The sequence below is a fragment of the Dermacentor variabilis genome, chromosome 1 (assembly GCF_050947875.1).
Source record: "Dermacentor variabilis isolate Ectoservices chromosome 1, ASM5094787v1, whole genome shotgun sequence".
Taxonomy (NCBI): Eukaryota; Metazoa; Arthropoda; class Arachnida; order Ixodida; family Ixodidae; genus Dermacentor; species Dermacentor variabilis.
Genome location: NC_134568.1, coordinates 224,170,097 through 224,185,245, shown reverse-complemented (window position 1 = coordinate 224,185,245; position 15,149 = coordinate 224,170,097). Strand labels below are relative to the sequence as shown.

At 45.6% G+C, this 15,149-nt stretch overlaps 1 protein-coding gene across 8 annotated transcripts in view; it reads right to left on the bottom strand.

Annotated features, from left to right (window-relative positions):
- The window catches only part of vimar (visceral mesodermal armadillo-repeats), a 386,590-nt gene that overhangs the window by 63,595 nt on the left and 307,846 nt on the right, over positions 1 to 15,149 (bottom strand). The window lies entirely within an intron of this gene.

Below are 15,149 nucleotides of genomic sequence, written 5' to 3'. Positions count from 1 at the left end.
CTGTTAGAGCCACCCTTCAACACATGTTGTGGGGATGTGAAATATACCAAAATAAAATGGCAGTCTCCCCAGAAAATCTACGGGCGCGGTGGTCGGCCGTGCTGCTGAGCTCAGAACTCCAAGACCAACTTTGGGCCGTCCAGCGAGCCAAGGAAGCCGCACGGGAGCAGCAGCTCCCAGTGGCCATCTAGGCGGCCCCAGGCCCGGGCCTCCCAATCGCCGGATTCCAAATAAAGTTATCACACACACACACAAAACAAATTATAAAGAATTTAGTGATTTGGCTTTTTTTTCTTCGAAGCAAGATCACACGGGCTTGTTAAATTGGCGGCCGCTGTACTTTTATTTTTGACTTAAATATGTATTTCACAACATACACGTATATAAAATGTTTTAGGAAACTAGCCAAGGGATGAGTATCAGCTCACTCTTTTCTCAACAGCAGGACTGAGCGCGGATTAAGAATTTTGTTCTTATCCTCAAGCGTAGCTTCTGTTCTTAAATATGGCGGAATCATGTGCGTTATCATTTATAATGAGTTGTGCGAAGGTCGCCCAGGGCTGACGACGCTTTGCTTTGATGAGACTGTTAACAAGCTATAAGAGTCAAGTGTAGGGTATATGCTGCCGCCCTTTTTTCCACTTTTTTTTTTTCTTACGATCGTAACCGTGTTTCCGTACAACGCCTAAAGGAGAAAATACTGCAGTATTACTGACAGAAATGAGGCAAAACATGCTCTGGACGGAAAATTTCCGTTTCCCGATGACTGCTTACGCACGTGGAGAGTATAATTTGCTCTCTCAGCGCATGTTTTGGCGAAACACAATTCTTACAAGTTTTTCCCGAACGTCGCTAATCAAACACACCTTATTTCAAGTGCTGCACAAGTCAGCCTTTAATCAACAGAATTGCAATATTAAAGTTCTCCTTCATCTTTCTTATTGTCATAATTTTTTATTTGTTTTCGTGAATGAAAAGTCTGAAGGCTCTCTTCTAATCACCAACTCGCCCAACTTTCCCCATTACTATCCCATTACCGTATATCCCTACTACGTCTAGTGGAAACTGGGTCACATACACATTTACATTTATGAAGGTATTGCAAGCAGCAAAGGAACCTTTCAGCTGCGAGAAAGTTTCCTTAATTTATGTAACACTCTAAAATGGATGCTGGTTTTAATTTTTTCGTACACACAACCGGCAAAAACGTTCGACTCCTGAAGCAGCCCAGCAGACAATGCCCCATGCATACATGCGCCACATGCGGCCTGACTGGCGCCATGTGGCACCTACGTGGGACCAATTCGATCCTAAATGTGAATACCTTGAACAGTACTGTTTCACTAGAAATGCACACAGGTGCACAAAATCACAGAGGCCTATCTACAATCTCTCCCCCCCCCTCCCCTCATTTTTAAACGTAGGGTCATGGCACTTGCTAAGAAAAGCGAGCAGAATTTTGTCAGATATGTCGGTAAATGTCTTATCCGCATCGACTAAAAAAAAAAAAAAAGCCAATCATGTACTGCATGCATGCTCTTCTAAGGTCACTCTCGCACAAGTAAACAATGTTGGGGGACGTTCAGCATATAAAATATAAACAATAATTTTCGGTCCTCATATGCTGCAAAAGCAAAAGACAGCAGTAAACATCAGCTAGGCAGCGACGAACCTTAAGTGACGAGCCTACCGGTACAGTGTACACTGTACTACCGGCATGTACAACCATGCTCTGGGAGGCACCAGCCGGTACGGTTACTATGTGTGCTCTGGATCAATACACTCATACTTACCCGCATTTGCGAAATATATTTGCGGTTGCTTTTGTGTGCCAAGAAGAAGTAAGTATTCATTTGGCATATTGAAAGAGTGTCGTTAAAAATAACGCACTCAGCCTTGTCTCTCTTGTCTCGGTGCAAGGACGAAAACGTTTTTAGGGGCTATTTAAGAGCACAGCTAGTAATTAAACGCATCCCTCAGTGCCTTATAACCTCTCAAGTATGTGGAAATTGTGTCTCCTCGATCACGAAGCTCAAGTAAGTGGGCACAAGAGTGTTTGGAAGGTTTCCAGCTTAACGTACTGAGTGGTAGCCGATAGGGTGCAAGTTCGTTTACTGCGTACCGATCACGGAACGTTTTGTCATGAGTGCTCATGAGCCACGGCTTCAATCTGAACAATGTCAAGTCATCTAAACCTTGTCATTTATCATGCACCGCACTGCTGGATCTCTTCCTTAATACTATTTTTTTTGCGTCTGTAGTCCATCTCGAACAAGTGGAATTTTAGTTATGTATGACTGGCCCAACTTCATACTACACCTCGTGACATCACATCATATCGTGTGATAAGTTCTGCAGGAGTGATCCTTAAACCTTTCGCAAATGTGCTCCAGTCGATTCATATTGTAAAATCAAATTGAGCTGGCGAACGTTTTCAGAAAGGGTGTTCAACAAATGCAAATTGCACCCAATCAGCGACACACAAATATCTTTAACAAAAATTAAAAATTAACGCCACAGCCCTCCTTGATTTCTTTTATTTCTCAACTAAACAAGTGGCAAGGCTGCGTCTATGATTTCAACGTCTTTCATCAGACGTTTCTTATATTTAATTGCAAATTAAGCTCTTTAATTATTGACGCAACCTGCGGACGACACTCAAGGTACTTAGCTATATCTCTTAGACAGATTGCACACGTTTCTTTGATTCAATAGTGACTGGTGCGATGTGACGTCGAGTTATCAATCAAGACGTTGGCTCGAGGAAGCTCGTCGAATCACTCTTTTCGTACGGCTCAGCTTTCGGCAGGCCATTAGTGGAACCTCGCTGGACGTCCTCGCAGCGCCGCCAGCCAGCCAGAGGCCATAACTGTTACGGCGGTGGGCCACCGTAGCGGCAGGCGCTCTTTGCCAGCTGCTTATTACAACCTTCACGCGACGATGCTCTCTTCTGGGACTTTATTTGTCTGCTCTGGCTCCCCTTGCTTCCCTGTCCCGAGAATTCGAGCAAAAGCAGCACGCATGGGCGCGATACAAGAACAAGGACAACAGAAAAAGAAACCACGCAAGTGAGGGGGATGCTGCGAATGGGAAACAAAATGAACCAAGCCATCGTGAGCAGCAGATCCAAGTGCGGAGAGAGCACGCTGCCGGGCGATCGATGGATACGATTCGTCTGCTATCTTGTACTTTCGGTTTCGCTTTCGCCGTGTGGCCGCCGCCGAGGCAAGGCGGCGCTGCCAGCGGCGGCGCCACCTCGTAGCAGCTGAGTCGCTGTTGCTGCGGCGCTTGGTGCTGTCATTTCGTTGGCTCGTTCATCGAGGAGCTTGTGGGGGCCTTGCCGCCGCGGAGGTCGAGAATGAGAGCGGTCCGAATGAATCTTGGAGGAGAACGTCGCCTGCAGGGAAGGAATCCGCAATAAAGCGAAGAAATCCGAGATCTCGGCGGAGAATAGGCGCCGGCAAGGGAAGAGCGCTTGGGGCCCTGGACGGAGGGTGGGGGCAAAAGTAGTATTCGAGGTGGTTTCGTTTTGAAGCCAAGCGGGGAGGATCGATTCTCCATCACCCGGATCGTCTTCCCCCTCTGCTCCCGGTGGCCGCTACATTAAGTCACGAAAACAGTTTCACAGATAAGAGGAGCCGAGGGTGGCGCGGAAGGGTGATGCGGAGGAGAGGAGGCGCCCGGGAATTTTTGTTGCGCTCTGTCCAGAGCGTGCGCCGAGCTGAGAGGCGGCGGCAGCAGCCTAGTCAGCTGCGCGCCTTTTGCATTACTTAACTCGCTCTCTAATGGAGAAGGCGGTTCGTTGCTTCCTGGGCCAAGCGCACGAGGAGGAAAAGGCCAGACATAATACACATGTCTCGGCTCTCGCCGCTGAGAGGGATACGCACTCTCGCTTGCTTCGGCCTTTCGCGCGCTGAAACGAGCAGAAATCGGGAGCCATCAAATCGATGAATACTTTTTTTTTCACCCTTGCTCGCTTTCGCAGCTCCTCGGGCGCGCGCGCTACGTTCTCGCGCGTTTACCTCCTGCTGCGCTTCTCTTGCCCGGTTTTGGCGGCTGCTGCGCTCTCGCTCTTTTTCGCGCACTCTCCTCGGCAAATACACCAAATGTCGCGCCTTTTGTGTCTGCAAGTATGCTGCCCTGAAAGAACAAGAAAAACGAATGCGCGCGTACAAGCGAGTTGGGGGAAGTAGTATAAAGAGGCACTTTTCCTTCCCCGCTCCTTTCCGTCGCGCTTCGTTTTGCCTCGACCTTTTTTTATTACTATGATTATTATTTTTACTGAGCACCGTCTTCGCGCTTTGGCGCACTGCGCGCATCCATGCGGCGTGCAGAGAGAAGTGCGGTGATGTGCGCAATGACGCGCGGAGCCCCCCTTGATTATGATTATGAGCACTGGGGTTCTTGTTTATCCTTCTGTCTCGGCTACATAAAGTCGAAAAAAAAAAGGAAAAGGAAAAGAAAAAAAGAAGCCATAGGAGAAATTAAGTCTTTTTCAACCTGAACAGTGGAACTATCATTTGATTCTGCCGTTCAATAAAAAAAAAATAACAGCCAATTCATTTCTCTTACGCTCTCATTGGCTTCATCACCTGTTGGCTTCGTATAGTTGCTTAAAATCCAGCGCCTCAGTTTCTTCAATTCTCATTCCTTCAACTCGGATAGCCAGGACCTGTCGAACCCTCGCAGGCGGTGCTTTTCGTTTATTTTTATTTTCCTCTTATTCTTCTCCCCAAAAGGATTGCTAATGCATCCGGAGACGTTGGTGCGGTTTGCGCCGCCGCCTGGCGCGAGCTCCGCTGCAACGCCCAGATGAAGGCCTTCTATGGTGCAACACCGTGTACGAAATTCTGATATTCAGCGCAAAGCCTCAATTCTGCTAGATTTAATGGAAGAAGATTTCCCACATTTATCGAACGCTTTCATTTGTTGCTACAGTAAGCGCTCAAAAAGAAAACAAGCGCTTGACTGCGCGAATTAAACAGAAACAAGGAACGTGTAGCAGCATTCACGAACGGGAAAACTGGCATCCACAAGATTGTAGGACGAAGCTAGAAAAAATAAGCCTCCATGGCTTTCTCAAAAAAGAGAAAGCTTTGCATTTGAATAATGGGTATTGCCCCGAGGAGGATTGAACCTGCTCTGTGTTTCCAAGAACAGTCACTCTACCGACTGAGTTACAATCAGTATCTTTATGATACTGTATGGTGTGTTCCAGCTTTCGCTTTCAAAGAGCGATTGCATATCAGGAATGCAAAGCTAAGGTGACGTTGCGAAAGTGCGACTTTCTTTTTGCCTTACAGCTTCACTTTATCGGGGTATTAAACTGAAGATCCGAAACCTTCCTTCAAGGTTAAATATTGCCGAGATACTGCTAACAGCACGGGGCGATCGTCGGCAGGATATATATTTCGTCTCTTTAAGGTATATTATAGGTTAGTTTCCGTTCTCAAAGCGCGAAGTATACCATCAACAGGTGGGGTCTGCCACATTTTTAGCCAGTCTATCGTTTAGCCGCGAAGTTCTCGCGGAGTGTAAGCCATAAATTGCCCGTCCGTTGTGCATTGTTGCCTACGCGCACTAACTTTGCCTCCACTGGGCCAGTCGGTAATCATGGACCTGCGAGTCTGAGCCTGCCTAAGAAGCAACAAACGGACTATGAGAGATGTCGTATATATAGTTCGAGTCTCCGGATTAATTTCGACCACCTGACGTCCCTTGACCTGCACCAACAGCACTGTATACGCGAGCATTTTTGCCCTCAGTTTCCCCCTGGAAAAACGCGGCTGCAGCTAGCGGCAATCGAACCCGCGGTCTCATGTTCAGCAGCAGAATGCCATGCATAGCCATTCAGCCGCAGTGGCGGGTCCGGACCTATTAGCGGTTATATCATCAAATCACAGTCTCATGTTTACGCACTTACGTCCCATAGGATACGTAATAAACGCACCCTTAATTAGATCAGAGCTTCAAACTATATTTGCCCTGCACGTCCTAGCTGAGGCTCGGATGAAGAGGCGCCGAAATGATCAATTTTGTGATCATCGGGGATACTTCTCGAAGACGCGCTGTACGAGTTCGACATAACGGCGAGCAGTGGAAATCGCCGCTGGTCGTCCTCAAACCACCGGATTGGGATTTTGCGCCGCCACGTCACCTGTAATGCCACCTTCTCACCTGGGGCCCTATAACGTAAAACTATTCCAATATGTTTCTATTCCAATCTCCTGACGTCAAATTTGCGTAACCACCGACGCAAGCACCGGGCGGTCACCTGCAGAGTTATCTGTACAGACCAATCAAACACTCTTCTCGTTCATAGGAGGTCACTTTTGTTTGCCTGAAAAACGAATAACATTGCCTACACTGAGCGGCTTGTCGTATCTAATTGGCTGAGAAGAGGCGAGGAGAACGCTCAAGTGGAGAGGGATCCGCTGGGGCAGAGCCAGTGCACTGAAAATCGATAACCGGATGAAGAGGGTGGTGCCGGCGCCTGCGATTGGACGGCTTTCCCTTACTTAGCTTGTGGTGGCTGGTCGAAAATCGCGGCGGCATGCAACGGAAGCTTAAGAATGACGCTAAAACTGACCCTCAGCAAAGAATAGTTGGCAGAATGAGGTGGTAAACGTGCCGAAAGTGCTCGAAAACGTTACACGTCCACGCAAGAAGTTTTATTACACGCAAATACACCCATACACCCCGGCAGGTGCGAGTAGCCAGCGTCTCAGCGATCGGCGGCAGCCATCTTTTATTCCTTTCGGAACGGGGCAGCCTGCGGCAATTCCGAAGAAAAATCAGTTTTGTTCGGCATATTAATGCATATTTATCGCGTACACGTCACTTTGACGCGGTGAGTTTGTGCGGTTTTGTGACGTCGCGTGACAGGCAGGTGAAGTGAGTGCAGCCCGAAAACTTTTTACCAATAGCCGAGGGCTAATGGCGAAAAGGGGTCGAATCAGAAATAACTGTTTTTCTTTTTTCTGTCAAATCATGCATAATCAGTGTGTACACATCATATCAGATGGGGAGCTATCGAGGTTTTCGTGACGTCGCGTGACAGATAGGTGAAGCGGGGGTGGTCGAAAAAAGTTTTTGACCAATCGTGGAGGGCTGATAGCAGAATTGGAATAGAAAAGTTTGGAATAGTTTTACGTTATAGCGCCCCTGGTCCCCATTTCATCGGCCGCAGCGTCACCCTCACGAGATAGCGAATAAAGAAATGAAACTTCGTTCGCCACTGCCACAGGGGATCTACCTTATGTTACTGGTGGTAATGTGCAATCTAAAACCTCATATTCTATATCAAACTGCTTCGTTATCGCGTAACTTCCTCGCTTCTTATTCAGTTTGTGCGGTGTTATTAGCGTGCGCGACAGTTAATTAGGGAGTGGTGGCGCCTGTGCACGTATTTCGCTGACAACAGCAAGGAGTATAAGCTCATCTAGCATAGCTGGCGCGCCACGCAACAGCCGTTCGCACCGCGGCTTTCAGCACAGCAGTCATCCCTTAGCGTGCGTCAATTGATCTCGCAGTTACGGCTCTTTGTTCTCTTGTGTATAAGTACAATAAGCGTCGTCGTCATGCCGCCGTCATCGTTTTCGCTGTGATGATGTGCTCGCTATCCTGCCGTTGTCGTTGTCGTCAAGTGGGAAAGACCACTGCGCGTTGCCTGAACGCCTGCTGTGCGTGCACGAAAATCCCATTCCCCGCGTTAGTGCGTATCGACATGAAGACGACTTGCCGATTCAGCATTAATTAGCACTCGATTGAAATTTTGCAGAAAGTTTAGTGGAGTTGCGGGAGTTGTCACGCGTGTATATGAGCATGAAGCCGTAGGAATCGCTGAGGTCTGTTCACTTCACCCACTGCATAAACGGCAAGGTCCAAAACCATGCATGTATATTTACACAAAACTACAAGGCATTCCTATGTCGAAAACTAAAATTTTTGGGTTTGTTCGAGTAGCGAAACTTTCAAAACGTGTCGAAATAGAATACTTATAACAAGGGCGACTCAAATAACGAAAATCTGCATATGAAATTCCAAGAAAAACAAAATCACATGGATATGAAAGGTGGCGCAAGAAAAAGAAATAAAGAAAAAAGAAACTTTTTTTTATATTCACGCAATGCTGTTGGAATGTCGTCCGATTGAGCTGCCTTGAGCTGGCTCTCGTCTGGCATTTAGAAAAACGGTGAGGATGGAATCTGCCCAATAACCCGTAGCGCCCGCTGTAACGTCACCGCTGGTGTCGCATAGGGCGCGAGGGGGGAGGGGGAGGGGAAAGCCGCGAGAAGCCCACAGGAGGGAGAAAGCGATCTATTGTGAGGGATTGTAGGTTCCCTGCTGTATGCATCGGGAAGAATTCTGGCAGAACCCATCTTCTGATGAATGTCGGCGTTAATGTGATTAGCACGGAAGCAAAGTAGCGACACACCATATCGCCAAATTCTTCGCTTCTCTGTAGCTCAACGTCCCTAGCTCAACGCACGCCTTGGTCCCATTGATATCTGTTTAACCTCCCTGCCTTTCCTCTTTTTATATATATATATATATATATATATATATATATATATATATATATATATATATATATATATATATATATATATATATATATATATATATATATATCTTGGTCCCACACTCTCCACACTCGGCTGCTTTTCATTCCAACTCCTTCACTTCTCTGTGGCTGACTTCAACTTTCTGTTGCCGACTTCACCCCTTCTTGCCCTTTGTCCTGCTTGTCTATTCGGCCCTTTACCCAGTGGCAGATACCCATTCTCGAGGACTCGCCAAGAATGTTCACATACGTAGTGTTACATGCCCAGCTGCACATATCCAGCGGCCCTTCGATCCCTTCAAATTGACCTTCGATCAGTTATTAACAGAAGGCACCGATTATATTGCAAATATTGCGCATGCGCGGATTCCGACACGTATCTTAAAATGAAAGATCTAAACAAGACAATAAACAAAGAAATGAGAAAAGCTGATGCTACATATCTGCGCACATTAGGTGACAAAATAAAATCTAATCCGAAATATCTCTGGAAGTATGTCAAAAGTAAAAGGAACAATAATTTAACTGTCCCTGATACTATATATGATGTAAATTATGGTGATGACGTAAGCAGCAAAACTGAGCACTTTAATTAGTACTTCCAATCAATATTTTTCGGCACTGCTCCTATTGTGGAAGACTTACCAATTTCTACCGACTTCGAACAACTGGAAAACGTAGAAATAACAGAACAGGGAGTTGCTTCACTGCTCAAAAACGTTAAAGTTAGTTTTGCATCTGGTCCTGATCACATTACTATATAAAACTATATAAAGATAACTGTGCTGCGTCCGTCGCCCCATTTCTAGCAATTCTTTTTCAAACATCCTTCGAAGAGGGGTCCCTGCCTAAAGATTGGAAGAGTGGAAACATAGTACCTGTATTTAAAGGTGGCGACAAGACAAAGACAAAAAAAATTAGACCTATTTCACTAATTAGCGTCTCATGTAAGCTACTAGAGCTTATAATTTATGCCAACTTAATGAGGCACTTACAGAGCAACGGATTCTTTTGCACCACGCAGCATGGGTTTCGACGGGGGTTCTCGTGTGACACTCAGCTAATCGAATTCACCCATGATATTGCATCATCAATAAATAACGGACACCAGGTTGACTGCTTTTTTCTGGATTTTCAGTAAGCTTTTGACTTTGTTGCACATGACCGTCTACTGAGAAAATTGTCTGCCATCAAAATTCCACCATCACTGATGAAATGGCTCGAGGCGTATCTGACTGGTAGAAAGCAGCGTGTTGTCCTTGAGGGACTGAACGCATGAAAGGCTAAAGTATTATCGGGCGCTCTTGGGCCCCCTGTTATTTCTGACATTCATAAATGACATAGGAATGCATCTTTCCAGTCACATACGCCTGTATGCTGATGATTGTTGCATATATCGCACCATTAAGTCCCCTGCCGATTCAAGTATCTTACAAAATGACCTTCTAACAGTGTCCACGTGGTGCGACAGCTGGAGCATGAAATTAAGCTCTGCCAAGTGCAATGTCATTAGCTTCACTGACAAGAGGGTACCGCTTGTTAAAAATTACTTTCTACACACTTAAACATTGATTGAGGTAAGCAGTTACAAGTACTTAGGCGTTGTCTTTAAAAATAATTTTTCTTGGAAAAACCATATAGTGAGCGTGGCATCTATGGCTAGTCGTATGTTAAATTTTCTGAAACGTAATTTCTGGAGAGCCACCATAAGGTAAAGGAAACACTTTATTTAACAAACGTTCGTCCGATGTTGGAGTACGGCTGCTCTGCCTGGGACCCAGAGGCAAACACAGCCATTAATCACCTGGAACGAATACAAAAACGGGCCGCCCGGTTGGTTACGGCCAACTATGATTTCACTCAGAGCTCATTACAAATACGTGTTAACTTGGGATGGCCACTTCTCGAGAACCGACGGAAATATTTACGACTTAAACTTTTCCTCAATATATACACAGGCATGACTGGTTTGTGCAGGGACATATAGATGAAGAACCCAAGTTACATATCACCCAGAACAGATCATCCGCTAAAGTACAAGAGTACAAATGGCGTATCAATCTATATAAGCATTCCTTCTTTCCAAAAACTGCCCATGACTGTAATAAACTGCCGCTTGAAATTGTCACAGCAACGCCATCTGTGTTTCAAAATTTGTTGTCGAAACATTTGCATGTTTAGTTCAAAAATCTGTTTTGCTTCAAACAGAATAGGAGAAAAACCTTTCCTGTCCACGGCTTTTATTAACCTCAAGTGTAATATTGCCTGAATCACTTTTTTTCATTATTATTATTATTATTATTATTATTATTATTATTATTATTATTATTATTATTATTATGTTGTATTCATATTGTGTTTCATAATAACCTTAGGTGAAATGTATTAAGTACTGTATTTTTCAATATTATTATTGCGTTGTATTATGTATCAGATGTATCCTTTTGTGCCATCAATCACCTGTATTTGAGCATATGTATAACATTCCTTTCCCTACTCTAATGCCCAACATTGGGAGCTGTAGGTATGTAAGTAAATAAATCCAGTGGCACAAGTTGGTGTGAAAGGGCTTAGATACGGACATACATCATACATCCCACAAAGTGCGTGAAGTTCCCAAAGAGTGCTAATCGCACCAATAATATTTAGCTCGCATGTTCATGGCAGCCTTGTCCACAGATTGGGAAGGCTTTATTGCTAAAAGTGTATAAGTGCCTCTTTAAAGAAATGCTTGGGCTACGAGTACATTTGGTTATACTATGCGAGTAAACATTCATCTGCAGGTGTGCGAGCACTGAGCCTTCTACTCTGCTTATCTTTCTTTCCTCTTGGCTATGTGTAAGGTAACCAACCGGGCGTGACCATGGTTAACTTCCCTGAATTTCCTAATCTCTCCCTATTTAAAAAACCACAAATTGTCAAAAAGAATTTTGGAAACCTTGGCTATACGACCAAGGTTGCGACGTGGGCTTGGTGACTTCGAGCATCATGTGACGGCGAGCTCTGTTTTTTTTTAGCAAAAAACCACAAGGACACAAGGAGGCACGCATGGGACACATACGGTGCCATTTGTGTCCTATGCGTGCTTCTTCGCATCCTATGATTTTTACGCTAAAGAAAACTCTCTTTTGGTATGGGATCTTTAATAGCAAAGGTTAACTATACGACATAAAACTTTAGCACGTATAAACAGTCTTTTTTTTTCTTTTTCGTTAATTTTTCATTAGAGCAGTGCGCTGCCAGACCTTGTCATAAATCGCCAAACGAACAAGAACTACAAGGATGCTCGCGAAGAAGTGGGTCCGTGAGAGGCGGGTTGTAGTGCGACACGCTATACAAAACTCCAATAGGAAAAGATAAATTTTTGCAGCTGTGTAGTTGAGCACCAATCACGTTGAGATTGCAGTTACGAAGAACGAAAAGGGGGAAAAATAAAAGAAAGTGAAAACGTAGTTAGTGTGAAATAACGAAGTTAGCACCAAGGAAACTCCCCAGCATTTGCAAGAAGAGGCGTTATTTCAAACAATGTATAGGCCCTTTTCGCGAAGCAGCTTTCTCTAGACAAACGAGATGGCGCTTTCAGCGGCGCGGCGCCCGTTGCCTCAGCGAGAGCGCACGAATACGAAACCACTACCCCTTCTGCCTGTTTCTATGCTATCAGCTGTCGGAAATGCAACTGGGTTTTCGCTAACGCCCTGTACTCCATTCGTGCTGCACAATGTGGAGCGGTGGAATGAGGATGTCGGCAGTAGCTGGATGCAAAAAAATGTGACTGGAATATTAGGGAAAGGAGTGAATCTGTGTCCAAGCTCACAAACCGCTGCTACATAAGCACTTCCTGTGTTGGTGGCCCTTCACGATGCACAGCTTCCCTCGAAAATAAAAAAAATCATTTATCCGCCAGCGTTGTAGCGCTAATTTCCAAGGAAAAGACTTCAACCCCGGAACGTCTGCGCGAGTGAGTACCGTTCGTTATACGCTGACAAAGGAAGTAGCGCCGCTTCTTGGCAAATAGTAAGTTTATCGCAAGTGATCTACACGCATCCACCCCAACTCCCACGCGAACTTAACCCGCCCTATCGCCAACGTATAAAAAATAATTGAATGAGCGCATACTTGAGTCAATGCGCCAAATTCTGAGTGACGGCGACTACTGAGTAAGCGAGTGACTAGCGATAATATGTCTTCGCTACAAGCTATTACAAAGAACAGAATATCTACATTCCAAGCCTTGCATCCAGCAAGAACAAATATCGCAACTGAGCATACCCGCGAGTGATCAGGCAGATAATAAACAATCAGATAGTGACCGCCTGGAGGACTTACTGACTTAAAAACATGACAACCCTTTGCTTAAAAGTGTGCTAAATAAAGAACGAAGAGCTAAACACATTGATAATTGTTCAATTTATAAGCGGAAAGTTAGGATAGCTTAGAATACATTTTAGCCCCGATTTCATTAAAAGCACCGTATACGCTGGTCGCGCCGTTTGGACAAAGCGTAATGAGCTCCGAAAGCGCTTACATGTCCTTTGAAGCTGTAGCTTCGCGTGTGGCCCACCTAGTCACCGTCTACGATAAACGCTTAAACAGAGGTTTGCAGAGCCGCACCGGCGTCGTGTAGTACATCCATTGTAAACGCAGAGGCAACGGAGGTAGCTGAGGCAAGCAATGGACGCGCCACCACGTCATCAAACATGGTAGCGCCGGCGGGATCGCCGTGAAAAGGGTCAATACATTAAGTCCAGAACAGCAGGGTACGGGTTGGGAGGAGCATGACGGGGAACTTCCAGTTGTTGGATTGTTATAATGTGCTACGATTCGATACTATTAGTAATATAGCAAACAAAAATGAGAGTTTCCTCCCAGTCTTCATTTATTTCTCTTTTAATTATTCGGACGCCCGATGCTTCTTCAGGACACGGCGGCGTACAAGTCCCGTTATCAGCTGATTTTACATTGCATCTACTACGGATATCCTGCCCTGCCATCATCTAATGAGCAGGCAGCTAGTATTCGCCATAGTTTCTGCATGACTGCTGATAAGGTGAGCGAAGATTGAGCTTTTCGCCGCGACTGCTCAATCTCTCGGAGGTAGGGCGAAGGCATAGAGGCTCAGCCGAGCGGAAAGGCAAAGGTGACGACAGAATATCCGGGGAGGCCAACCTGCATACCTTCGTGCGAAAGCTACCGAGAGATCGAAGCCGTCACCGCTGCCCTCTGAGCAGGCGTAGCGAGCGAGCAGAGTGGAGCAGGGTTCGGCGATACCCAGTGCGCTCGATTTGAGATTGATCATCTCGATATGAAACTGGTCTCTCTCAGATGAACTTTAGACGTGAGAAATTGAAGCCAACCAGCCAGATCGCTCTTCGTCCGAGCAGAGTTCAGTGGATTAGAGACGCCCGGTTTCTTCGAGGAGGTAGGTATACGCCCGCGACGGAGCGGACGCTGCGACGGCTCCTAGTACGCGCGAAAATGGACGAGAGAGAAGGAAAAGAGGCCTTCAAATATGATTTGAGCGTACAGCAAACCTGCCACTTTGAAGGTGGTCCGGAGGATGAATTCGGACTGGGATAACTGGCACTCTGATGAAACAAATAAGACTCCTAACAGAGCCCATCTTTTATACCTGTCCTGTGGCCTCCGACAGTCCAGAATAAGCGACTTGAGAATGTCGAGATGCTTAGCAATGTTCCTGTAAGTAAACAGCTAATCAACATGAATGAGGTGGAGGGGTTTTGTTATCTGCTGACGTACCTAACGTTGATACATTCCTTAATGGCTGGAGTTTATTTTTGATGATTGGGATAGGAGGCCCATTTTCCCACTGCTCATCACTGAACAAACAGCAACCCTCATAGTCTATCGGCCGGCAAGGCCCGAGTGCCTCTTCTTGAATGCGTCAGATGTTTTCGTATGGCTGGCAACGCAAGGTTGGGTTGCTGGGCTGGTTTGAAAGGTGTCGTGTAAGCCATTTGGGCGTGCAAGATAGCGCGCACTGTAGGAGCTGATCTGAAAGATCGCGACTTTCAGAAATCAATCCAGATCTTTTCACGCTCTTACTGCCCAAAATGCTTAATTCGCTCGAAGGGGCAATATGTTTATTATTTATTATTTCATAGTTTACGCAAAGTTGCGAGTATGTTGCTGACCGCAGAATATGGCTGTTATAGGTGTACCGATGCTATTGTCAGTTTACGCTGTGTACAGAAAAAAAAAAAGAAGAAAGAAAGAATGCCGCACTTTTGCGGCTTTCAAACTTGGCGACATACTCGCCAGATTTTAAGTAAACATGTTACGACCGCTGATTTTCGAAGCCTTCAATTAAAATACTTAAATGCTTATTGCTTTCCACACGCTTACACCTATTGTAGTTGTGCGCCCCACGACCCAGCATGTGCGGGTTAACATCGCTGTACGAGTAGTAGCTTTATACTCTGCCGCTTTTTGCAGAACGCCTATTCTTGAAAGCGACCCGGCAAATTGACTGAGAAGAAATATCCTAAACGGTTTGTCACAGCGGCCTTGCAGCAAATCGAAATAGCGACGCCTTAAGCATTGTAAATTTATCAGGCTTTTAATT